Below are 26,851 nucleotides of genomic sequence, written 5' to 3'. Positions count from 1 at the left end.
ATAGATCAGTCATTAACGGCAGGGGAAAAATAAATCCTTTTGGTTTCCATTCTCGGTTGTGGCACATGAGACTTTTTTTAAATACTTTTTTAATCATTAATATATATTGCATCCAATCTTTCTATCATATAAATGCATATATATATATATATATATATATATATATATATATATATATATATATATATATATATATAAGTGAACGCGGCTGTGTGTGTGTCCGTATGTGTGTCTGTGTGTGTACATTTTCCAACGCAACAACTCTGTCAATTTTCAGTCTACAGACTCGAAAGTTGATATAAAGGGTACTGAGATTTGGCAAAATCTTTGTGATCTGTTTCATACCAGATATTTGTCTGTTAAGGTGTACATGTTCAACGATATCACCTTTCAGAACTTTACTAAACACCTCCGACAATTTTGAGTCTAAACAATTGAAATTTAAGATATAGGTTCCTTGGACATGAATATTACATAATAACTTAATTTGAACCAAAAACAATAAATTTTAAGGGGTTATCCTAGGGGTCAAAGTTAAAAAAATGAACTCTGTTGTCTCTATCAAATTACTCAGACAATTTCTGGTCTAAACATTTGAAATTTTGCATAAAGAGTATTCAGAGACAGAGCAAGCGGTTTCATCGGTTTGGATCGAAAAATTTCAGTTACCATTATATAAATGTATGTATGTATATGTTTGCATATCTGCTTAAAACTTTCTAGAGAAGCGACGGATTTTACCCAGATCAGTATCATTTTAAGATTAGACTTTTCATACGACAAATATCGGAGAATGGCTTTAAACATTAATATCTTCACCTTCACATCGGCACTTTTCTACAGGGGGTCGCTTTTTCCGCCGATATTTTTTAAAGATATCCTCTACTTTTATTGTCTAGCCTTAATTTAAACATAAGTCACTTCAGGTTTGGCGGTGGTCGTAACCGCAAAGACGTCATTTTTTCCGTTCTTTTCCTCCTTCGCGGAACGGTTTCGAGCCTGCCTTCCTACTACCACATGTTTTTTATTTTTGCTCAACATACACATCAAAATCCAGGGCAACGCTAGTATATATATATATATATATATATATATATATATATATATATATATATAATGCCTATTACAAAAACTAGATTGGTTTCTCTATTCACAAAGACATAGGTTATAACATCAAACATTAGGTGCCTATACAAAGTTCGTGACATGTTTCCTTGATCGACAGGATTAGTAAGCCTTACTTCTTGACATATTTCCGACCATAATTCCTGAGGATTGGGTAAGAAATACCCATAGTCCACTCCGGAATTCTGATCATTTTCTGAGAATGATGGACGTCACCTTAAACTCTAGAACCTGAGTTGGGAAGTCATTTATCAAAACGGCAAGCTACTCCAACGAGGCTGACTGAGAAGTCATCAGGGATCACATCAGTTATGATTCATGAGAAAATACATTTTATTTTACCCTTGAACACTGCGCAAACGGTTCGAAGCAGCAATTGAAATGCATGCTTCCACACGTAAGTTCTTTAACAACATCCAGACTCCCTATTGTTTCACTTCTACTTGTACAGATGCATGCATTTCGCAGATTTATTTGTCGTAAATGCAGTAAAAATAGACAAAAATATGTGGCAACCAGATATTATTGTAAGATCGAGATAACTGCAGCTAAGAGAAGACATTATGAAACCAACAGTAAACGTATTGAGTTATATAAATAAGGAAGTCGCAATTTCTGCGAAATTTATGTTTTTAATGTAGTATATAAAATACAGTAAAAATTCTCCCACTATCCAACAATTTCATAGTTGCTTGCATGGAAAGGTTAAATGCTAGCCTGACGATTTGCTTCTAACTCAACTCTGGAGCTAGCCAACCCCTCCCTCTCAGATGTGTTTATGTGTAGAGACACTACACTTTGTGATTTTAGAACCAATTCTTCCTTAGTTCGTTATATAATAAATTGTTTAAACACTTCAAATTGGGTTTTTTTTAAATATCAGTTGAAGTTTGCCTAGTTTTCTCCAAAGTTGTCTATAATTAACTTCTGGCTTTTTTGACTACTGAAAGATTGTCTCTCTTGTAACAGTTTTAAAAATTATGGCGAAAGAAATGACCTTAATAATTATCGATCTATTAGTACTTTGAGTTCTGAATTTACCACGCATTAGCCCCACACCTCATAGATATCAAACATCTGCCAGAAAATTAGTAAAACTTAAAAAAATTATATTGCAGATACAATTGATGGAACAAGGCAGTCTACCCGATTAGTACTCTAGATATATAAGGTGTTTATAAGGTATGTTGTGGTGGTGTTCTCATGAAAATAAAATCAGGGTATTACTGGGTAAATATTTAATATAATCATTACTTTCTCATAACAAATTGCAGTTGGTCATCGATGGGTGAACGCAATGACAACATAATATAAAAGTGGGTGTGCCACAAGGGCTGATCCTTGGACTATTATTATTCATCATATTTATAAATGACATAGCTGATAAGATTCTATCCAATAAAAGTGTATTTGCTGAAGACACTATTCTCTATCACAAAAATTAAGTAAAAGTAATAACACACATCTAATGTCGTGGCTAAAATCTTAACAGATGGCTTTAAATATGTATTTGAATTGTAACATAAACTAATGGAAATATTCAACCCTCGATTTAAAAATTATAAGACGCTTTTAAAACCATTGATTGCAATAGGTAATGATAAACTACCTGAAAGCGTTTGTGCAAATTCTCTGGCTTAAATTTCACAGATAACATAACGTATAAGAATATATCGACGTGTTTTTCAACAGGAAAAAGTGAAGAATCTACCGTGCTAAAAAATTACTTATAAAATGAATATAAAACATTAGAAGAACAATGCAAAATTATCCAATTATATCAATAAATATTAGTAAATTGTGTAAATAAATCTTGAAAAAAATGATTATTTAGTAAATTGGTTTTAATTTATTGTTCATTTAAAAACAATATTCAAATATTTTAAATCACTTAATTGTCAGCACATTTTTTCATTATCAAAAAAGATTATTGGATTATTTTTAATTTGCAAAATAAAAACCGGCAATGAAAAAATCGTAAATCAGCAAAAATTAATAAATTGTTTCATTATAAAAAAATATTTATATACTACAGATATAATCTATGTTTAATTAATTTTAATCAAGTAAAACAAATATTTTCTTATAGCGATAAGTTGAAATAAAACAATCGTTTTTGTTATGATAAAATTTAATGAATTCGCTGATTCTGGATGTTTTAACTGTACTTCTATCTTTCCAAATTAAAATTAATCTAATAAATGTATTATTATGACAAACTTTATTGATAATTTAGTGACTTTAGATTCATCTTATGATTTAAAAATTTGTCTTCTAATGTTTTTATGCAATTCATTTTATTTCTTCTGTCAAAAAATTATAATCAATATAATAATCGTTTTTTATAATGAGAACATTTATAAATATGTAAAATCTTAAAAAGTTCAACAAAATGCCAATTGCATTTTTATTAGTGCATAAGGCACATCTGATTGAGTTGAAATAAAATATTTTTTGCTTAAATTCTAGTATCTTTCTTTTTATAGTTTAATATTAATAGTTTTTGGTAAATTTTATGGTTAAACATTTTGTTGAACATCTTTCTGTTGAGGCCGAAATCCTTTTTCAAGAAAATACCTAACTTTTTAAAATTCTATTCATCAACAACGTAAGCCACAATAAAAATAATAGAATTATATTTATTAATTAATAGAACATGCTAATGATCACAGGAAAAGTATTACATAAAAAAAATTACAGAAATTTGTTTTAAATTCTGAATTTAAGTGATTCATAAAAGTGCTATCGTTCGCCTGCAGGGATACAGTTATAGCCCCATACCACGCTGATTGGGAGGTTAGCACTCAAGTTTTTGCTATTTCGATTGGATATATGGTCTGATTTTTCTCAATTATTTGTTTCTTTTATATTTTTCAAAAGAAATGCCAATATTGATGGACGACATTTTGGAATGAAAATTAAAATTATATGAAATATTGGTGTCACTGATAATATTTCACTTGTTATTATTCTAAATAATGCAAGTAAAATGCCCAAATCGACTTTCATACAAGTGAAGAATATCTGGTTTTACAATGAAATTTCTGCAAAAAAAATTTATTGAAATATATAATTTCGGAATTAATTCATTGAGGATCGTAATTTTAAAGTAAAAATCTATTTGTTTGAACACACACATATTCCATTGCAGTAGAAAAATTCTATTTCTAGTGGCTTTTTGCAAATGCTCAGTATTTTGTTGACAATATTTGCGAATTGAAGAGTCAGTTTTGAGATAAATTTTGAATTGCTTGAGTGTAAATAAAATTGTTGTTTTTTTAACTCTAGTATCTTCCTTTTTAGAGTGTAATACTGATCAATAGTTTTCAGTAAAATAATTTTCCGGTTAAAATTTTATATTACATTTACCTCTTGAAGCAGAAATCGTGTCTCCAGTTTAGTTATGATTCATAACAGTGCTATTGTTCGCCTGCAGAGTAACAGTTACAGCCCATGCCATGCCTAGGTGATGGTTGAATTTTAAAAGCGAAAACCAACACCTATTTATTTCTATTGAATGTATGACCTTGTTTTTATCAAATGTTTGCTTCCTTTATATTTTTTCAAAAAAAAATGCCAACAATATTGAACATTTTGGAAGGAAAATTGACATTATTAGAAAAGTTAGTGTCACTGACAATATTCCATTTAATATTATCTCTAACAATGCAAGTACAATGCCCCAAATTGACTCTATTAAAAGTGTGCAGAATAGCTGTTTTTACTTTGAAATTTGTTCCAAAAATATTTTGTTTTTTTGTACTGAAATTCATAATTTCAGCATTAATTCGCCGAGGATTATAATTTTCAAACATAAATCTATTTATTTGAACACACAAATATTTCATTGCAGTAGGAAACGTTCTAGTGACATTTTCCAAGTGCTCAGTATTTTGCTGACATTTGATACAATGTTTGAGCACTGAAGCATCAGTTTTGAGCAAACTTTTAAATTGCTGTCGACCATCAGTAGGATGAAGTTGAATAACTAATCTCTGTGGTATTCCAGCAATCTGCAAGGTTTGGAACCCACAGCCACCTTTAAAGGTGCAATTACATTCACTATCTTGTAGTCTTTGGCAGTTTTGTTTGTGTATTCTAAGACATTTCATCACTTTACTTTCTTCAAAAGTGAATAATTGTTTGGCACTGTCAGGGCACTTGTTTATCAAAAATTCCCAAAATGCAATAGCACATTCTTGTTGGCCACTATTAAAAACGCCTCCGATTGATTCTCTAAGATCAGCAACACTGTGAGTGCTAGGGACAAGCAATCTTTTTAATTGCTGAATTGGCAAATCAATGTTTGGAATGCTTTTAATGATGTTAGACAACAAAGGAAGGTGGTAAATTGTCTGAACAATACTGTTAGCAAAACAAGCATTTCTTTCATTGATCAATTTGAGGTCCAAATTATTTTGAGAAATTGAATTGTCTATTTTCAGCCATTTTCTATTTAGACTATTATGTTTTTGCTTCAAATCATGATCTATAACGATTGTTTTTTTTTTCGTTTATAAGTCTGTTTGTACAATGACAAACTTTGAGGCATAACAGAACAAGGAGGAAGCGGTGGCAAATCAACCCTGTCTCTTTTGGCCCTCAATCTATTATATTCAGTCCATGCACTTTTGTTACACATGATCAATTTATGAGGGTCAAGGTCAATCAAATAGACATTGCACAGCTTTCAAGCACGTGACAAAGCTACATAGGCCATTCCATCTGAAAAGACATCAGATCCCAAGTCAACAATGATACCATCGACTGAAATACCTTGGGTTTTGTGGACAGTTAAAGCATAGCTGAGTGACAAAGGTATTTGAGATCTAGTCACAAAGAGTCCAGGAGAAAGTTCATAGTCAGCTTGCACAAATTCAACATTGACTGCATATGATCAAATTTTACAGTCACAGCAACAACTTTGCCATCTTTCATTTGTATTTCAGTGACTGTACCCATTGTACCATTGCAAAATCCTTTTTTAATATCTATATTTCGACGCAACATGCATCTAGAACCAATTCCAATTTTAAGCACAGTTTCAAGTCCAGCTGTGTCAGAAATCTTTTTAAGTTTAGAAGTTTTTGGTGTCTGTTTTGATTTTTTTGTTACGGTTTTTTGTCTTAAGTTGGAGTCAGTTGCTGAAATTTCAATGATATGAATATTATTTTTTTTCACCATTTTATAATTCACTTCCTCAGCAGATTCATTTGTGGGTACAATGCAAATAATATGCATTTTCTTTTGCAAAGTTTGCAAAAGATCAGTAACTTGATCAATATTTGCTTTTTGTTTAGGATTGATTCGATGCCTTTTCAAGATCTCAATATCCTAATCAGTTGGTGACCCAAATCTTATTCTGTTAAGAATATTAACAAAGTTTTCATTGTCATCTTTTTGTCGCACATTTATGGTCAATTCATCATAATCGAAATATGACCACACATTTATACCAGCAATTCCCAAATTTGATTTTCTAGCATCTTGAATAGATATTTTGGAAAATACAGGTTTTTCATTAACAGGTGGAAGCTGAAATAAATCACCAAATGCAACAACTGACATGTTTGCAAATGGATACACTTGTTTCCTAATATCACCAAAAACATCTTGCAAACGTTGGTGAATAAATGCTAATTTCAAGTGACTAACCATGCTTATTTCATCAATAATGAATAATCTCGCATATCCAAGCATGGTTCTCAAACTTTTTATTTTATCCTTTGATAATGGTTCATATTTAGGTGTAGAACCATGCTGCACATTTAGTTGAAAGACTCTATGGCATGTAGATCCTTTCAAAATGTAAGCACTGACACCAGTAGGAGCACAAATAACTACACTGGGTCCATTGATGGCAGGATATGTGAGAGTAATTTTATCTGCCAGTGCATTGATCAGAAAAGATTTGCCCACATCCACAAAACCATTAATAAATTTGAGAATTTGTGGACAATCGTCACAATTGCACCTGTGAATAGGGTTTTCCTCATTCCAATGAAGATTTTGTTGCTCAAGTTTGGAAATAATTTCATTATAAATTTCTTTTTGAATGAAATTCAATTTTTGCTCATTTTCTAAAACATGAACTTCAGTGACATGTCTGATTTGAGGCATATTCAAATCAGCTTCATTTTTATCTGCCTCTTTAGCCATATTAGGATCGCAATCAATTTGATCATCATCAGCGTTATTTTCATTTTCATAATTTTTAGATTTTTGCTCTATTTTTTTGCTTATTTCAATAGCATCTTTAATTTTTTTCTTAATACTTTCATAATTTGTCATTTCAGACAAATATGGAGCATTTTGATGTAATGATTGCTCATATGATTTACGGATTACAAATTGGCATATTTTGTTGTAACATAAACCTCAGTGTGAAATTCATTTTCATTTGAAAAGGATTCATTGTAAAGGTCAGAAATAGTAGCATCCCTGCTAACCTGGTAAATTAACTCACTATATATTGACCAGTCCCCTTCAAGTATTGCGATGTCATATTTGTTAAGCCATGTTCCAATCGACAATAATCGATATATTTTTCTGATCACTGTTCTCAGGTGTTGCGAGTGTGGTGACAAGAGTTTCAGCAGGGCCAGCTTGTCCGTGCAATCACTTTGGCCACAGCAATAAATTCTATCAGAATGCATACCTTTGCAACTTTGGAAACTATCCAATTTCTTCCTCATTTGAGCAATTGTCAAATTCGGACTCAAATCAGACAAATTGTTATGCAATCTTTTAGCATATTCCAATTTCTGAGCTGAGTCTGGACAGCCATCTTCGATTCTACACAGACGAGTCATTGATATTCTGTAGTCACTGTTATTAATTTGATTTTCATTGTGTCGATGAAAATTAGCATCTTTGCTTGACATTTCGAATTTGCAAGTAAATTTAGATGCTTGTTTTCTATGTTTATTTTTATATTTGTTATAATATGCTTTTGCACAAATTTTTTCTCTACTTTTTAAATAATACTGGGCCATTTTCGCATGCATTTTTTCTCTATTTTTATTGAAATATTTTTTATTTGACTCTTTTTGCTTTTTTTATAAGTATCATTATTTACCGCTTTGAGTTTTTTTTATATAATTCTGAACTCTTTGTTTTATTTTATCTTTATTTTTTCAATAATATTCAGCTTTTCTAGCTTTTTCAGCAATTTTATCATATACTTTTTTATTGCCATCATTCATAATATATTCTTGACAGGCCACAAAATCACCGCAATACCACATTTACTCCAGGGAGGTACTACGTAAGTCCCAGGAATCCTACGTAAGTCCCTTATAGTAAAAATGTTGGTGCTCATGCACTAATTGTAACACGCTATTATTTTCTTAATAATATAAAAGAAAGTAAGAATTTTATTGACACAGTATTTGTAAACAAACAACAACAAAAAATAGTACGCTTACGTGTTAAAATAATGCAAGAAAATGTTACATGTAATATTTTACACAAATACTGAACAGTAGCCCTCCCCTCTCTGTCTGTCTGTCTGTCTGTCTGTCTGTCTCTCTCCCTCTCTCTCTCTCTCTGTTGCTGTTATTATGGTAGTACGAACAGTGGTTTGTTTACGTTGTAGTTGAAAATATATCTTGCATTATTTACAAAAAGTTGTAAATAATGCAAGAAAATGTTACAGCCAGTTACAAAATTAAAAATGATAATAATATATTCATAATATATTCTTGACAGGCCACAAAATCACCGCAATACTACATTCACTCCAGGGGGGGTCCTACGTAAGTCCCAGGAGTCCTACGTAAGTCCCTTATAGTAAAAATGTTGGTGCGCATGCACTAATTGTAACACGCTATTACTTTCTTAATGATATAAAAGAAAGTAAGAATTTTATTGACACAGTATTTGTAAACAAACAACAACAAAAAATAGTACGCTTACGTGTTGAAAATAATGCAAGAAAATGTTACATGTAATATTTTACACAAATACTGAACAGTAGCCCTCCCCTCTCTGTCTGTCTGTCTGTCTGTCTCTCTCCCTCTCTCTCTCTCTCTCTGTTGCTGTTATTATGGTAGTACGAATAGGGGTTTGTTTACGTTGTAGTTGAAAATATATCTTGCATTATTTACAAAAAGTTGTAAATAATGCAAGAAAATGTTACAGCCAGTTACAAAATTAAAAATGATAATAATATATTCATAATATATTCTTGACAGGCCACAAAATCACCGGTAGTAATGTAACGGATAATCAAAAATAGGGGAAACATCAGTTATGTAATATTTTACACAAATACTGAACAGTAGCCCCCCTCTCTGTCTGTCTGTCTCTCTCTCTCTCTCACTCTCTCTGTGTGTTGCTGTTATTATGGTAGTACGAATAGTGGTTTGTTTAGGTTGTCGTGGAAAACTCTGATGAAACTAAAATCCGGCAATTTTTATTTTTTTAATAACGGTATATATCTGAAAATGATATCTTAAACTAAACAGAAGAATGTCAAGGTAATTATTGTACTATTTCAGAAAATGTTCAATAAGTATGTCTCAAGTAAATTATTTTTTTATTTTTTCTACCGGTACCCTACGCTGGATTACACAATAGTAGTCTCTAAGTAACATTTTGTTTGTCTCGCAGTTACTTGCGAGACTAATATATATATATATATATATATATATATATATATATATATATATATATATATATATATATATATTAATTAAAGTTAGTTGACGATAAGAATAGGAAAACATAAAGATCGAAAACAAGATTTAAGAGTATACTTCTAATTGCATTATTTTAATTATCTTTTCTTTTGTCTGCCTTAATTATGAATTGCTTTCTTTATAAGAGGCAAAGTTGGTTTGTTTTCACTTTATCTCGGTAATAAAAAATATAACGTATATGTATATATATATATATATATATATATATATATATATATATATATATATATATATAGGTATATGTGGAAATGTTTTCATAATATTTGCAAATATATTTAGAACTACAGACATTCTTGTTTAATGGGTATGAAATACTAATTCTAATTATTTTTGGTAAAGAGATTTGAAGACCGTCACAACGTCATCCTAGTCAGAAAAAGCTGGAATTAAACGCCCATTCTACGGGAAAATAACACAGAATTTGAAGTATCTATAAATTATAAGCGTCTGTTAATCAGTTTGTTGTTAATTCTATAAATTCAGCTTAGCATCGTTTCCCCTTTTTTATATAATGAAATAATATAGTTAACTAAATATTAGCAATTATTTTTTTTACTCACGGAAAGCACTGATTCAGGCTTATACCATCATCTTTATCTAAAGGTAAAATTAATGCAAGTTACGGGAGTTGAATCCAGCAACAAATCACTATTAACTTCCAAGACGATTTTCATCTCCAGGCTACGAGAAGTTTACAAAGACATACTCCCCCATTCTTTATCTGTGCCTACTAAACCTAAACGTAGATTTCATTAACAAAAATTCTTTCTATGCACTTTACGCCTGTAGACCTCTCTTCACTTTGCCTATTTTCCAGCTGACAAAAATTTGATAGACTTCAAGTCCAAAATAAACAAATACTTTATGGATCGTCCTCTTCAGTAATCCAATTTAAAACATTTCCACTACTTACGATTACTACTATACTATCCCATTAACTATTGTACACTCAGTAACCCTTATCTTCGAGTGCCTTCCATGTCTAACGATGTGGTTACTTCTATGTAAAAAATAAGTAATGAAAAACTTTATATAATCCAGTATAAACAGAAAACAGTCATATTGATTTAAATAACAGGAAGTCTAATTATTCATTATATATATATATAAATATATATATATATATATATAATATATATATATATAAATATATACATATATATAAATATATATATAAATATATATATAAATATATATAAATATATATATAAATATATATATAAATAAATATGCATATATATATATGTATATATATATATATATAATTCGAAATAATTTTTTGTTCATATCGACACATTTACAAGTTTGAAATCATGGGCATTCTAATGGTTCGGACCAATCATCTCTTCAAATGCACGTCTTCGTTAAGCGACTAAAGAAAGGGCTGTTTGCCACAAAAGAAACCAGTCCCCCAAAAAGGACTGTTTTTGTTCTACTAAAAGCAACCATTTTCCAGTTGCCTGACAAGGACTTGGTGTTTAATAAAGTCTTCTTTACTAGGTTTTGTACACCAATGTGTCGGAAAAGTATCAGAATTCGATACTCGAAAATAACTGATTTAAGAAAGAAGTCGGTCCCTAACATAAGTTAACACTTTTATACAACCTAACACCACAAGTGCATTACAGAAGTTTTATCACGACACAAGCAAATAGGCCCTGCTTATAAAAACACTTGTACATTATTTTGTTTTTACATCGGCATAACCACTTATCAAGGCCCAGAGATCACTCCAGAATAAGGTTTAAGAGTGTGCATTCTAATATAAAAAAGGCACGAAATGAATTGTTATTTTTAGATCAAAATTTAAACGTGCAAATAATTTTGTACATTTATCTTTAATTCGAATAATTATATTAACATAAATTCATAAAATCCAATATTCGTGTATTACGAATACTAGAGTGTGTTCAATATGAATACGGTAGCAACTCGGGATACGGTGGCCCTAGCAAAGGCTTCTTTTTCAGGTTATGATGTGGAATACGATGTTTTCTCCGGCTCCTGGTTACGACATTCGCCCCGAATTACGGTCTTATTCATAATGTTATTTGATTATATACATGTGTATTATATAGTGTAATGTATTTTCTTATTCATTTTAAAAGGCATATCCCGGAGGTTAACTTCAAAAGCACAATCAAAATACCACCATGACAGTTGACGTTTGCATTTTAAATTTTCACAAATGTCATTAGTAAAAGATCGTTTTATGAAATCAAGAATAGATTCTCTACTGAGCAAAGCTGATTAAAATGCATTGTAGACAACGTGACTTGTGGGAAGTAATATAAAGCTTCTTCCCGGTACCCTTCAAAGCAGGCATTTAATCGATTTGATTATAAAATAGGCGAGTTTCCCGATTTCGATGTCAATAAAATTAGAAGAAAACATTTAATGATCCACATTCAAGCCTATGTAAGTTTGACTTTTTCTTCCAGTATATATATATATATATATATATATATATATATATATATATATATATATATATATATATATATATATATATATATATATATATAAAAGACGGCGCGAGAAAACAGGGTGGATTTTGAAATGTAGAACTAATACGAAAAAGGAATAGTAAGAAAAAAAGATCGAATTAGAAAGCATATTCCTTCTGTGTTAATCGATAGTTCACCTTCGAATCAATTTGTCCACAATAATTTTTTGTGTCATGATATTCTTATTGAAAAGTATATAATGCATTTACACCCCCGTTGTTAATGTAATCGTTCTTTTAATCGGCAGTCACATTTTTAAAAGGTCTCAGGTCGATTGTATAGGCCGTTTAACAATTGGTTCGGCAGTTCATTCTTATTAATGGAATCTTCAGGTTAAAAGGTCGCGCAACACGACGTTCGCTATTTATGCATTTTTTATGTACTTTCTTAGTTCAAGATGGAAGGAATTTCTATATTCATTGAATACTTCCTACTTTTCTTTGTCAAAACACAATACTCACTAATATCACATAACGAGTAATATGCATATATATATATATATATATATATATATATAGAGAGAGAGAGAAAGAGTGAGTGAGAGAGAATCGGATATATGATATATATATATAGAGAGAGCTAGATAGATAGATAGATAGATATGCATATATATATATATAATTTCTAAAACAAATTGCTTAACCACACACACACACACACATACATATATATATATATATATATATATATATATATATATATATATATACACAGAGTGAGAGTGTAAATCGGATATATTATATATATATATATATATAAGAGAGAGAGAGAGGGGGGTACTGCGACGGAGACACGATTGTTATTCCTATTGAATGAGCATCAACGAATATTGCATCTTCAATATTCTATTGGGATCGAATCGTGAAATCACAAATGATTATATCAAATCGTTTAATTGTCTGCGCTAATACGGGCCCCATAGTGGATGCAAAGATAAGCTCTGCATGCATCCCTGTAGTGACTGCAATACATTTTGGTTTACATTCCTCTTTAGAGAAGCTACTGTAGATTTTCTAAAATATATGTTATAAAATGCCGGGATTAATATTTTAAATGCAACCTTTAAGCAAAATGGTTCAATCGTGCTCTAAAAACAAACATTGATTTCGACTCTTCCCATGGCAACTAAAAAACCTGTTTATTTTATATCCCTTTATTTTCTCCTAGTGCCGTAACTCTGGCTTAAATTTACGTTCAAATTACACAAATCAAGCATCATGCTTTAAATATGCTTACAATAGAAGCCTTCCTTTTAAGACGACTCGGTCATATCAAAGAGCTTAGGGTTCCTTATATATGTCGGAACGTTCTGCATGTGTAATAAGAAAGCTTCTCAAAGGCACTTGTGTTGTTAAGCTGTATTAGATTTTAAAGTTAATGACCATCGCTTGCTCTTCTTTGCATCGGATTTTTATTACAGTTCGTGGAAACTTATCTCATATATTATGATATACAACGTATTTATAAAATCTGCCAGAAACGTATTGAAGATTAGCGTACAATTTGTAAACAAAGTTATAGGCGCAGCCGTTTAGGAATCAATAGAGAACAAAATCACAAACGCAAATTCTTTATAGATAATATTATATATATATATATATATATATATATATATATATATATACACGTGTGCACATCTATAAATCCCCCTCTCTCTCTCTTTATTTATATATATGTATGTATGTGTGTATGTGTATTTTGATGTTTTCATGTACTTTATATTAATTAAATGTAGCAAATAAAGTATAAAGAAACATTTAATTTACTACCTATACATAAATAAGATAGCATTTGTTTGATTTTTTGTATCACGCTTACATCTGAGTAACTGTTGTTTAATTGTTATGGACTTGGGTTTTTGTAATAAATAATTTCACCAAAACTTTTGCTTTCGGCTTGGATTATAGCTGATGTCACTAAAGTCGCTTCTTTTTTATAACTTCACCAAGATTTCTCGACAAGGTTTGGTTTTGGTTTCGATTATGGATTATAGCATCCCAATGATCTATTCATTTTATATAAAAAAAAACATTTATAAAAAAATATTAATAAGTTTTGGTTTCGTTTCGATTATTATCTATTTTTTTCGTAAGTTTTGGTTTCGGTTTCAAATCAAGTGGTGCACCCAAGTCATGTGGATATGCTTTTTTTTTTTGAAATCGCATCTTTATAATATATAAATATCGATAAAACATATAGTTATAATAATATATACGAAATCTTCAAGAATTAAAATACCATATTTAAGCGTACTTTACGACTGGGATATATATATATATATATATATATATATATATATATATATATATGTGTGTGTGTGTGTGTGTGTGTGTGTGTGTGTGGGTGCACGCGTGCCCATTATGAATAAAGAGATAGAAAGAGGAGGGAGATATATTTATAAACGATATTAACATTGTATATGTTGTTTTAATTCCTTGTCTATTTTAATGGGAATTTACTAAGATTTACAACGTGCACACAGCACAAATGAAATTGTCTTTCTGTGTGTTTTTGTGTGGACATTTCCCTTCCAAACTATTCTGTAAATTTTCAGTTTACAGACTCGAGATTTGACATAAGGGTTATTGATATTGGAGAAAATCTGTGTAATAGGTCTTCGGGAACACATTTGGCTTTCAAGAGTCAAAGTTCAACGATTTGACCTCTTCAAAAGCTACCAAACTCCTCCGCCACTTTGGGGTCTAAACACTTCAAATTTCTATGTACGTTACTAGGGCAAGGATCAATTTTTTAATTTGTTTACAGACCGAAACAGTAATTTTAAAGAGTCAAAATTGGAAAGTAGTTAAAAAAAATACCTCTGCAGTCTCTAGCAAGTTTCTCAGCCAATTTTGGTCTACACATTTTAGATTATATGTAAGTTATCTTCAGACAAAGGGGATGATTTTTAGTCGGTTATTCAGCCGACAATTTGGCTACCAAGGGGTCAATGTTCAACATATTTAACCGTTGCAGTCTCTAGCAAACTATTCAGCTAATTTAGTGTCTAAATATTTGAAATTTTACATATGAGGTATTTAGACATACAGCAAGATTTTAAATAAGATTTTGGGCGAAAAATTGGCTGGCAAGTAATCAAAGTTGAAAGAGTAGACGTTTGCAGACTCTACCAAAGTCCTACGTCAATTTTGGTTCTAAACACTTCAAAATTTTCGATGTAGGTTATCTGGATATGAGACTTAGATTGTAATATATATGTATATATATATATATATATATATATGTATATATATATATGTATATATATATATGTATATATATGTATATGTATATATGTATATATATATGTATATGTATATATATATGTATATATGTATATATATATATATATATATATATATATATATATATATATATATATATATATATATATATATATATATATATATATATATATATATATATATATATATATATATATATACACTTATGCACAGTAAGTAGGGCCCGATCAAAGTCGGGCTTAACCTGCAGTATTTAATAAATATGTTGATAATTCAAAGTTTTTATACACGTGTACAAACCTGCCTTAACTGACAAAGCAATGTTTCGATTTGTAGATATTTATAACTAAGTTTTCCTCGGCTGAAATAATATTTTATATTTCGGTGTTTATATTAATCAAAACAAAATTAAAATGAAAAATATTTGAATTAAAACTGGTTAATATAATCCCGTCTGATATAATTTTTAAAAGTGGTTATGTTGTTTTAAGCAAGTACGTTAAAAAAGTATATGTTTCTGTTGGCTGTCTGTATTGTTCCGTTATGGGCGCCCCCTTTTTTTATAAACTTGTACTCCAGCACAATGTAACTCTTTCTATCTATCGGCAATACAATTTACATAAACGGGAAAAAGAATAATGACCTAAATCCAGCAGAATAGAGCGTACCAACGCGGGCATATATTTTCGTGTTTGTCAGCAGCACTGTCGTAAACAATCGAATAGAATCCTTATATCATACATCTTTGTGAAGTGCATGCATAATCTCCTTCTTTTCTGATATCAAAGTTCTGTATGCAATCCTCAGGGGTGAGAGCTAACATAATTTAGATAAAGGAGAATAACCAGATACAAGTGTATTTGAAAGATCTAACGGCTTGACTTTAACACACTCAGCAACCTACCTCTCAACGCATTACAATTAGATGCAATAATGGTACGACTCATATATTATAAATATTAATATATCTTCTTAATGCGTACAACTACGCACGGTCTAATATGTAATATAAAACGACTTTGATAACCGTTGTATTACTCTTCCATAATTACAAGTAGAAAGTACATCCTTTATTAAACAGCTATGTTGGTAAGACAGGATTTGGTATTAGTTCATTAAAAAACGCTTATTAAATTGATGAATATAATTTTACATGTGCAAACAGCCTACACTTAGATTTATTGCCCGTCAGTGTTTGTCGAATGAAAAATGGCAACTATATCAATCGTTAAAGATAAAATTTAACATTTCATTTTCATTGTTTATCAATAGTAATTTAATAAATACATTTTATTTCATATGACATCAGAGAAAAGTCCTGAAACTATTTAATAACATTTACATTAGGTATTATCAATTTAACTTTGATTTAAAAAAAAAAAAACTTTGCACATTATTAAGATTGAAAGATTGGCGTGTCCTTTTCGTCCAATTCTTAATATTTAAATGTAAACGTCATTTTTAGATTCCCTAAAACGGTTTTACTTTAAATATTATTAGTCATGCGAAATAATTTCTTATTTGTTATATGTCCAGCTTCCTATAGAAAAAGAACGCATTCTCCTTTACATAAGTTAGTAAAACATTTTAAAATATCATTTCAGTAGCCCTTCCCCCCTCATGTCTGGTATTGGTTAATCATTGTTACACTTACATGAAACAAGACTTTCATCAAAAAACGCACTGATTATGTGGACGAATGTTCAGTACATACGTTTCTGATTTTATATTTGCCAAGCTTCAACTTGTAAAATATGTTTCCATGGTTGATATCGATACGCAAACGATTTTTAGGCTAGTTTCATTATCGTAGTTCTAATTCCATCCGTAATCGATATTGAATCAATATTACAACGGTGCATATGTCTTCGAGTTCTCTATTAGAAATCGGTTTGTTAATCAATTCCTGAATATTAATAAAATCATGTCTATTGATAAAGTGCGGTCAATATGCAGTTCTCTTTATATTTTATTGTTTGCATTTAACGAGTTGTAAAGTCAAATTAGCATGAATATGCTCAAGGATTGGGCTTCCATGATTCCTTAGTATTCTTGACGGAACATAAAAATGTTGCAAGTTTGATCAAGCTGCGTAGATGCTTTACAATGTTTATATTTTATTTAAAAACAAAAAACTTAGCATGCCTACTGTTCGCTTGAAAGGAAATATTTCCGTTTATGTAAAGAATATATTTGTAATTAATTAATCAATTAATATATATATATATATATATATATATATAATATACATTACAAGTATATACATAATATATATATACTATATATTATAAGTGTATACATAATATATATATATATACTATATATTTTAAGTATATACATAATATATATATATATACTATATATTATAAGTATATACATAATACATATATATATATACATATGTATATCAATATCTATATGTGTATATTTATATATATCAATATCTATATGTGTATATTTATATATATCAATCTCTATATGTGTATATTTATATATATAAAGAGAGAGTGAGAGAGATGATGATCGTGTATATATATATATATATATATATATATATATTATACGGATGTACTTTAGCTATTATTCTTTAGTTTATATTTGTAAGATATGCTTTTGTTTCATTATTCATTTAATGCGTACATTTCAGGTGCATTCAGTCTGCATGTGGGATATGTTTATTTTAATAAGTGTTATTTAAGGTGGACAAGTTCCTCAATAAAGAAACATGTTATCGATTTAAATGGACTTTTACTATCGATGTAAAACACTAATACCTATGTTTTTCATAAAATGTTCTTTTTCTATTGTGTGAATATGTACTATCTGTATGGTATTTGATCGGAAACCCTGTCACACCTATAACGAATGTTTTCTTATAAAGTAGCATGCATGGATCTTACGATTTAATTTAAAACATTGTTGACCATGAATATGTAAAACGTTTTGATAAAATTGATATTAATATTCACGTAAATAGAATGAGTATGAAAATATCTTGAGTTTACAGGTCTTTTTTAGAAATGAAGTGATTTTTTCTTTAACTCTATCCAAGTCCAAATTAAACCGGTTATAATGTAAATAATATGTGATAGTGTTCTAAATAATTTGACTAAGATAATTCGATTGCTCTTCCCGCAAAGAAAGATCTGCATCAACACACCGAATCAAAAAAAAAGCTACAAGATGGAAGTAACAAAACGTTTTAGTGTCAGATTTTTAAAACCACAATTTTAATATTTACTCTCAATATACTCTACACAAAAATCTGCTAATATTGTGATCTGAGTAAGTAAATCATTTATTTGCATTCGTTCCTCAGTATCTCATGAATTTTTTATGGGTGTGCATTTTTGCCAGAATTATTTAATCCCCGTCATCTGATACATGTTGATTGTGGACATTAAAATAAATAAATAAAATAAATAGTAAATCATCTTTACTTTAGAAAATAAAAATAAAATAAACTAAATTATGTCTGTGTAGTCGTATCGATTGTATATCTCTTTAATACCTTCCTAAATGCGGTCATGTAAATGATTAAACTAATATAATGATACTATTTTACTAATACCTAAATTTCCAGTTATGGCTAAATGCAACATAATCAGATGCTGATAAAATAATTACAATTTTACCTAACAAAAATGTATTCAAGGAAACGTCAAACTTTACCTAGTAAAGGTGATATCTATTTATTTAAGTCGCTTTCGGTAAATAATTGTCAGCCCTTTTAAGAAGCGTTCCTTATCATTGAACATTTTACAGTTTAAATAAAATCGTCCAATTTAGTACGCATGCGAAGATCATCATGTAATGATTAGATTAATTCGACAGGCCTTCAAATCCATTTAAAAACAAATGTTTAAATTTCAACAATATCTCTCGCGGTTAACGGTGGTCGAATGGATTTGGTCCTTACTAATGAAGTCAGCGATACTTTCTTTTCCAGGTTCAAATCCCTCGACCGGTGTTAATCGTGACACCCTTCACTGATGATTCCCGAAAGGGTAATACTCTAGTGTTATTGGTTTTTAATAATTATTATATTGTATATATATATATATATATATATATATATATATATATGTGTGTGTGTGTGTGTTTGTGTGTGTGTGTGCGCGCGTGTTTCCGTATAAAGTGAGAATGTGTGTAAGGACACTTCTTCATCTACATACTAACATTCTTTTTATCTACAGCCTTGAAACTCAATATACAGGATATTCAGATGTGTGGAACGATTTATATTGTATTTCTATCTGAAACAATCATCGGTAAATTTTCAAGATGAAAAACTGGTACCTGGTATGCCACCGGATTTTTATCTGTGTTCCATTGTTTCACGACTGCGCATGAGATATGACGGTGTCCTTATGTAAAGTATAGGTTTGTTTAAAACACCTTTTAGAAGTCATGTCAAGTTGGTCTAATGGTACTCGTACTTGACTTACTTACTTTTAGTTTTTGTTTTTATCTCGATTATCGATTACTTTTTATTTACAAGAAGTGAGATGTTTAGAAAAATCATAATACTCGAATGCATGTTTTTCAGTTGCTGTCCGATTTTTTTTTTCATTTTTTAAAAGAATTTAGCATTACATTTTATACCTACGGTATTTCTGTTCATAGTGAAAAAATATGTATTAATTAAAATATAAGTATTTTTCGACGGGGCAACGCCAGATATATTTTCTAGTATATTTTTTTTCATTACAAGGCTTGCTGTCTGTATTTGTTTTATAATATATAATACATTTTATTTTTTACTATATATATATATATATATATATATATATATATGTGTGTGTGTGTGTGTGTATGCCTGATCTACAAAACAAGGTATTTAATTTATTAGAGAAACCTCCTATTTACGTTCGATATGTGGACGATGTACTAATTCCTGTCAATGACACAGAGGAAATAGAATATTTAAAGTGTATCTTTCACAATAATTCAGTTCTTATCTTTATATATGAATTAAGTACTACAAATCAAATCTCGTTTTTACACGTTCTCATTGACTCTAGTAGCGATGAATTTATCACCTCCGTTTTTTTAAAAAAAACTACATCCGTTAATTCCTGTATTTTAAATTTTAAAAGTGAATGTCCATTCGGTTATAAAACGAATATAATAAGGAATCTTATACATCGTGCAAAGGTGAAATCCTCCAGCAAAATATATTATTTAATGAATTAAAAAAATATAAAACAAGTGTTAGTAAATTATCAATTCCTTAACTCTCTTGTAGATAGAGAAATAAAACTAGCCATTAGTAATTTGAATCAAATTAGTAATATTCAAGAAAATTATCAACCTGTTAATATATATTACCGTAACCAGTTACACAAAAACTCAAAAATCGATGAGAGTATTATTAAAACTATACTCCGTAGATATGCGGCTCCCAAAAATATTTTAAGAAAATAAAATTTACTATATATTAAAAAAAATACAGACAACAAGCCTTGTAATGAAAAACAACCTTTCGCAAACAAATTACCTGTTGGAAAGGACCAATGTAATTTACAAATTTAGCTGCCCAATAGGAGAGTGTATCTCAGATATTAGTAGCTACATTTGTTCAACAACAAACACATTGTCGCGAAGATTGACTCTCCACCTCTCTGACTATAGCTCCATATCACAACATTTGAAGGGACATGGCTGCCAACATCCGGAATTTCGAAGAATTATGGTAGAAAATACAAGAGTATTGCAGAGTGAGAGAAATGTAAATAGGCTAAGAATACTCGAAGCATTGTGCATTCAACCAAAGAAACCACAAATAAATAATATTAATTATGAGTGCAGCCGGAACATTTTGAAATGTTCGGGATAAATGTTTGAAAATGTATATATGTGTTTGTATATATAAATGTGTTTAATATATGTATAAAACAAAGTCCGCCCACCTAACTTGTAACAAATTACCACGTGACTAGGAAAAATGTATATATATATATATATATATATATATATATATATATATATATATATATATATATATATATATAAGTAAATTAAAAAAAACAAAACAATTTCTATATTTATTTCTACAATATACCTGAAGATGATAGAAGTACTTCTGTCGAAGGCGTTTGCGATTATGGATCTAACATATACAATTTCGAGAAGAACACGAAAATGACTATTCAGAGATTGGAGGAGATAAAAAGGAAAATTGTAAAACAGAATGAGTCCGTGCTATTCAATAATATTTATCTAAATGGGAAAATGCTGCCTAAATATACACAATATATATATATATATATATATATATATATATATATATGTATATATATATATATGTGCGTGTATATATGTGTATATATGTGTATATATGTATATATATATATGTATATATATGTGTATTTATATATATGTATATATATATATATATATATATATATATATATATATATATATATATATATATATGTAAAAGAGATTTAGAAGGCTGTCACAATGCGAGGAATGAATTATAGTCGCTGTTGTTAAGAGGAGACGAGAACAAGTGGCGATTTACAAATCAATAAGTACATATATATATTTATTTTTTCTATATATACATATATTTATTCAGTTGTATGGTAAAATGTCTTACTTGTAATTACTGCGAAGTATTCCATTATTTATTTCGGAAAAAAATTCCTTTTCAAATGGTGTGCGTAACAGGTCGATTCAAAGCATGCTGGATGAAGGGCCGGAAGTTGTGTAGCCATGTGAGGCCTCGGGGCATATATATATATATATATATATATATATATATATATATATATATATATATATATATATATACACAGGGAACACATTAGACAGAAGTACAATTATCAATATAATTCTAGAGGTCTGGCAAAATAAATTTATTATATAAAAATAAATTCTATAATAATAATAATAAAATAAAATAACTCTAAGTAATGACATACCTTAGTTGTATGAATTTTTGAAATATACATGAGAAGTGAAAATGCATAAATTGCGTCCAGTTTCCTTTATAGAATGTCTAGCCGGGATGCCCGACATTGCCTGGGTGTTTAAATGTGTGTTCAGAAAAAAGAAATGGTAGCAGGCAGGCGGCCTCTAAGCTGTACGCGATGGAGAAAAGTGACGTGAAAAAAGGATAGTGAATTAAATTAGTTGGTAATTAACTTTTCCCAATTGGAGGATATTAGCACACGGACGAAATAAAAAAAGTAAAAAGAGGGAGGTTGGATCGAACTCGAAAGCGTAGGGTAATTAGTCTTCTTCGTTAACCATTAGACCAAAAAATTGAAAGAGATGGTAATTAACTTAAGAATTGTAAGAGACGTCGCAGAAATGATATTTGCTTTTAAATATGGCTTATGGCCGATTAATCTTTCAGATCTATGACGTGTTACTTATTTACTCTAAATAAGGCATAACATATTTTATAATGTGAGGGAAAACCTGCTACCCCTAAAAAAGGGGCACTTTGACAGTATCACTATAAATAGTAATTGTAAGAGTATGAAGGGTTTCCCCGACATTGACCAAGGACCATTTACAGAACAGATACTTCCCGGCGTTTGCTTGGATACGTCCCACTTTATTAATACGAAAAACATTTATAAAAACACTCGAAACGAGGGATTTGTTTTAAGCTCGATCAAAAAAAAATATGGAGAAAATGTCCGTTTGCAACTCTGAGATATTACGATCAAGGAAGTAGGAGAAAACTTTTCCCGGAATCTAACCGAAACGAGAAACCTGACGCAAAAAGCATTTCAGGAACATGTACAGACGCGCATGCGCATTTTCCCTTTTTACTTAACACAAATATTCATTGTACACACTAAATTATTTTCATATGAATAATAAAACAAAGGGAAATAATACAATAATAAATAATAAACTACCTACAAAAAGAAAGTATCGATCTTTGAATTGCAGTCCATATGTATGACCATATATCAACTCAGTAGCAGAAAATATACACCATAGACATTAGAACACAACTGTTGAAACTTTGATCTAAAAGAAAAAAAACTGACAGCCGCCTAACGTTGAAACTATTATGAAAGACAGTTACACATATTTTAAAATATATTTATTATAATTTTCATAATACTAGAGTGGGGAAATAAGTTATACTTACTGCTAAAACCTAACTAAAATGTATTATAAAGTTCTAAGTCAAAGACCCGTAAGAAAATTAATTTGAGAAAAAATAATGTTGACAAAGAAATAAAAATAAACACTTAAGTATAAAGAAAATTGAAATGCCGACAGTAAAAATATAGAGCGGAATAAATGGTTTCATTTCTCACATATCATGGTCCGTTCCCCTTAAGTTACCTGACTAACTATAAAGTTGGAAGCATTGAACACATCTCAAACAAAAGGTTTTATGACACACATCGATAGAAATCAATAACTTTTTCAAGGGTAATAAAACAAATGAATCTGTATAGGACTTTTCTTCTTGGAGTAAAATATACCAAGACAAAAGCACGCGCAAACAATAGATGCACATAAATTGTAAGCCCTACCCCGGACAATTACACACTAATGTATTCTTTCGCTTACATGCTAGATAATTAAATTATTAATACAAATCTACAATTAAATATTAAGCACGACGTAAGCGAACATAAACTATATTATATAGTACTTTATAGTTTATAGTATATATTTATATATATATATATATATATATATATATGTACGTATATATGGATATACATATATATGGTTAAATATATGGTTATATATATATATATATATATATATATATAATATATATAGCTGAACGTCTGTGTGTGTGTCTGCCCACGAATAGACTCCTATATAGTTTGCTATTATAAAAACTGATTACATATAATGATAGAAGATGTATCGAGACACAGGAATGGCTATGTTCGATCTGGCAGAATCCAGAGTCATTAAAATTGTGGGGTCTGTGTACGCGCCCGGTCCACAACGTATGGAAATATAATATTTAAAAATAATAAAAAAACGTTTACAATTTTTTCATATAGATGTACATAATAATACTTTGATAATATGATTTAACTTAAATAGGTATGGTACAATATAATTGTGGGATCTGCGTTCGCGCCTGGCCTCCATAGAATGGAAATAGACACAAACTTTAATAAAGATATTCATATCTATTTGCGTAAGTATACTTTGACAATTATGTTTCAGTTTGAAGAAATATGGTATGATAAAATCATGCGACTGACTTCCATAGAATGGAAATATGCCACAAAGTTTTACATGGTGTTTTAATATAGATCCACAGAATATTGTGATAAGTGTTTCAGTGTGAACAGGTATGGTATGATAAAGTATGGGGTTTATCTATTTTATTTTAACTTTCATCATGTTTTGCTTTGGTTTTGATACCCCATTATTCGAAGCTATCTCTTTACAACCCTTCCTTTTCTTCACACTTCCATAAATCAAATCAGAGTCCATTTTGTGTAGGCTGTTTTTGAACCCAGTCAGCGACGGGTACTTGTGCTAATATATATATATATATATATATATATATATATATATATATATATATATATATATATATATATATATATATATATACGAGTTGCGTGTAAATTTTATCGAGGGAAAAAAGGTAGACGGATGGGAATACGAATAATATCAGATGTCCACAATTATATAAAATATATGTACAAATGGGGACAAGGGGGATAGTAAAAATATACCTTCAAATTAGTCTAATTACTTGAGGATTTGTTTCTGTCGACAGAGCCAGGGCCTACGTGACAGAAGGGAAACTGACTCCAAAATCCGCAAGTTCCTCATGTTAGCCTTTCTTTACTGTAAATTTCTGCATGATTTATCGTAAGCCAAGTAAGAGTAGAAAGAATGTCTCTTTTCTTGTGTTTACATCTACTAATTTCGAAATTTAAATCGGTCCATTAATGAGTTGAGTACAAGTACACCTACAAAAGACAAGTATATCAAAAGTATATACACGCTAGCAGTTCAGCCAGGCTTTGGTCGGGCCCTATTCACTGTTCATAAATTTTAAATAAAGTGTGACTTATCTCCAGGTAACCTACATCGAAAATAAGAAAATTTAATATACAAAATTAGCGGGATGTTTGGTAGAGTCAACAGAGGTAAACTCTTTCAATTCATACACCTTGACAGCAAAATTTTCGCCAAGAAACTGATAAAAGGAATTGCTGCATGGTTGATTATCTTTTATGTCAAATTTCAAATGTTTAGACCCAAAATTAGCTAAAGAGTTTGCTAGATAGGTAAATTTATTTAAAATTTGACATCTTTTGCAGCCTAATTCCCGGCCAAAATCTATTAAAAAGCTTGCCCTTTGACTGAATACTTATATGTAAAATTTCAAATTTTTAACAAAAAAATAGCTGGATGATTTCACGGAAATCGCAGAGGTAATTTTGTTTAGGATTTGACCTAATGTTTGACCTCTTAGCTTTTATTGTTTTGGGTTCAAATCGAATTAAAATTTTGGTCCATGTATAAGTAACCTACATTTAAATTAAATTCTTTATACTCAAAATTGGCAGAGGATTTTGGAAGAGGTTTCCAAGGTGAAATCGTTGAACTTTGAGCCCTTGAAAGCCAGATTTCTGCCCGACATCCATTCAAAAGATTTTCCCAAATATCACTACCCTTTATGTCAAATCAGACTGAAAATAAAAGTGTAGTCTAGTAGGGAATGTACACACGCATACTTTTTACATGTATTTCTTTTTTGTTAACTCTACGCAAACCCCCTAATTTTGTTTTTAATATTGTAGATATAGCTTAACAATTTATTGCTCCTAATTTGCTATTATTTTGCATAATTGTCAAATAAAGTGTCTTGCTAATTGTTTAAAGTTATCAATTCTGGCTCAACATATTAACTTTTACATTTCAATAATTTATCTAATTTCTATATTAGATCCTGGTAATTATTATTTAATTTCCCGTTGCAATTTGTCAAATAAACTATTAACCTACGCGAATAATCAGTTTTAATGTTTGCGTTTAGAATTTTACGTCGCATTGTAATATTCACGACACTTAGCTACATGAGATTAGCGAGTGTGAGTTCAAGATCATTTTTACTAGTTTACATCATTTTTACCAATAATATCGCATTTGGTGATAAAGAATTTTATTCGTATATTTGCACTAAATAAATGGACAATATTAATTTGAATGTAAAGTTAATTTTAAATATTTATTCGTCAAATATTTTAATGCAGTTCATTCATAATTAGTAAACTGTAGAATGTTATATACGGTTGCATATTCT

This window comes from Euprymna scolopes, chromosome 17, assembly GCF_053919585.1.
Source record: "Euprymna scolopes isolate OS-2025 chromosome 17, ASM5391958v1, whole genome shotgun sequence".
NCBI lineage: Eukaryota > Metazoa > Mollusca > Cephalopoda > Sepiida > Sepiolidae > Euprymna > Euprymna scolopes.
Note: the sequence above shows the minus strand (reverse complement) of the source record.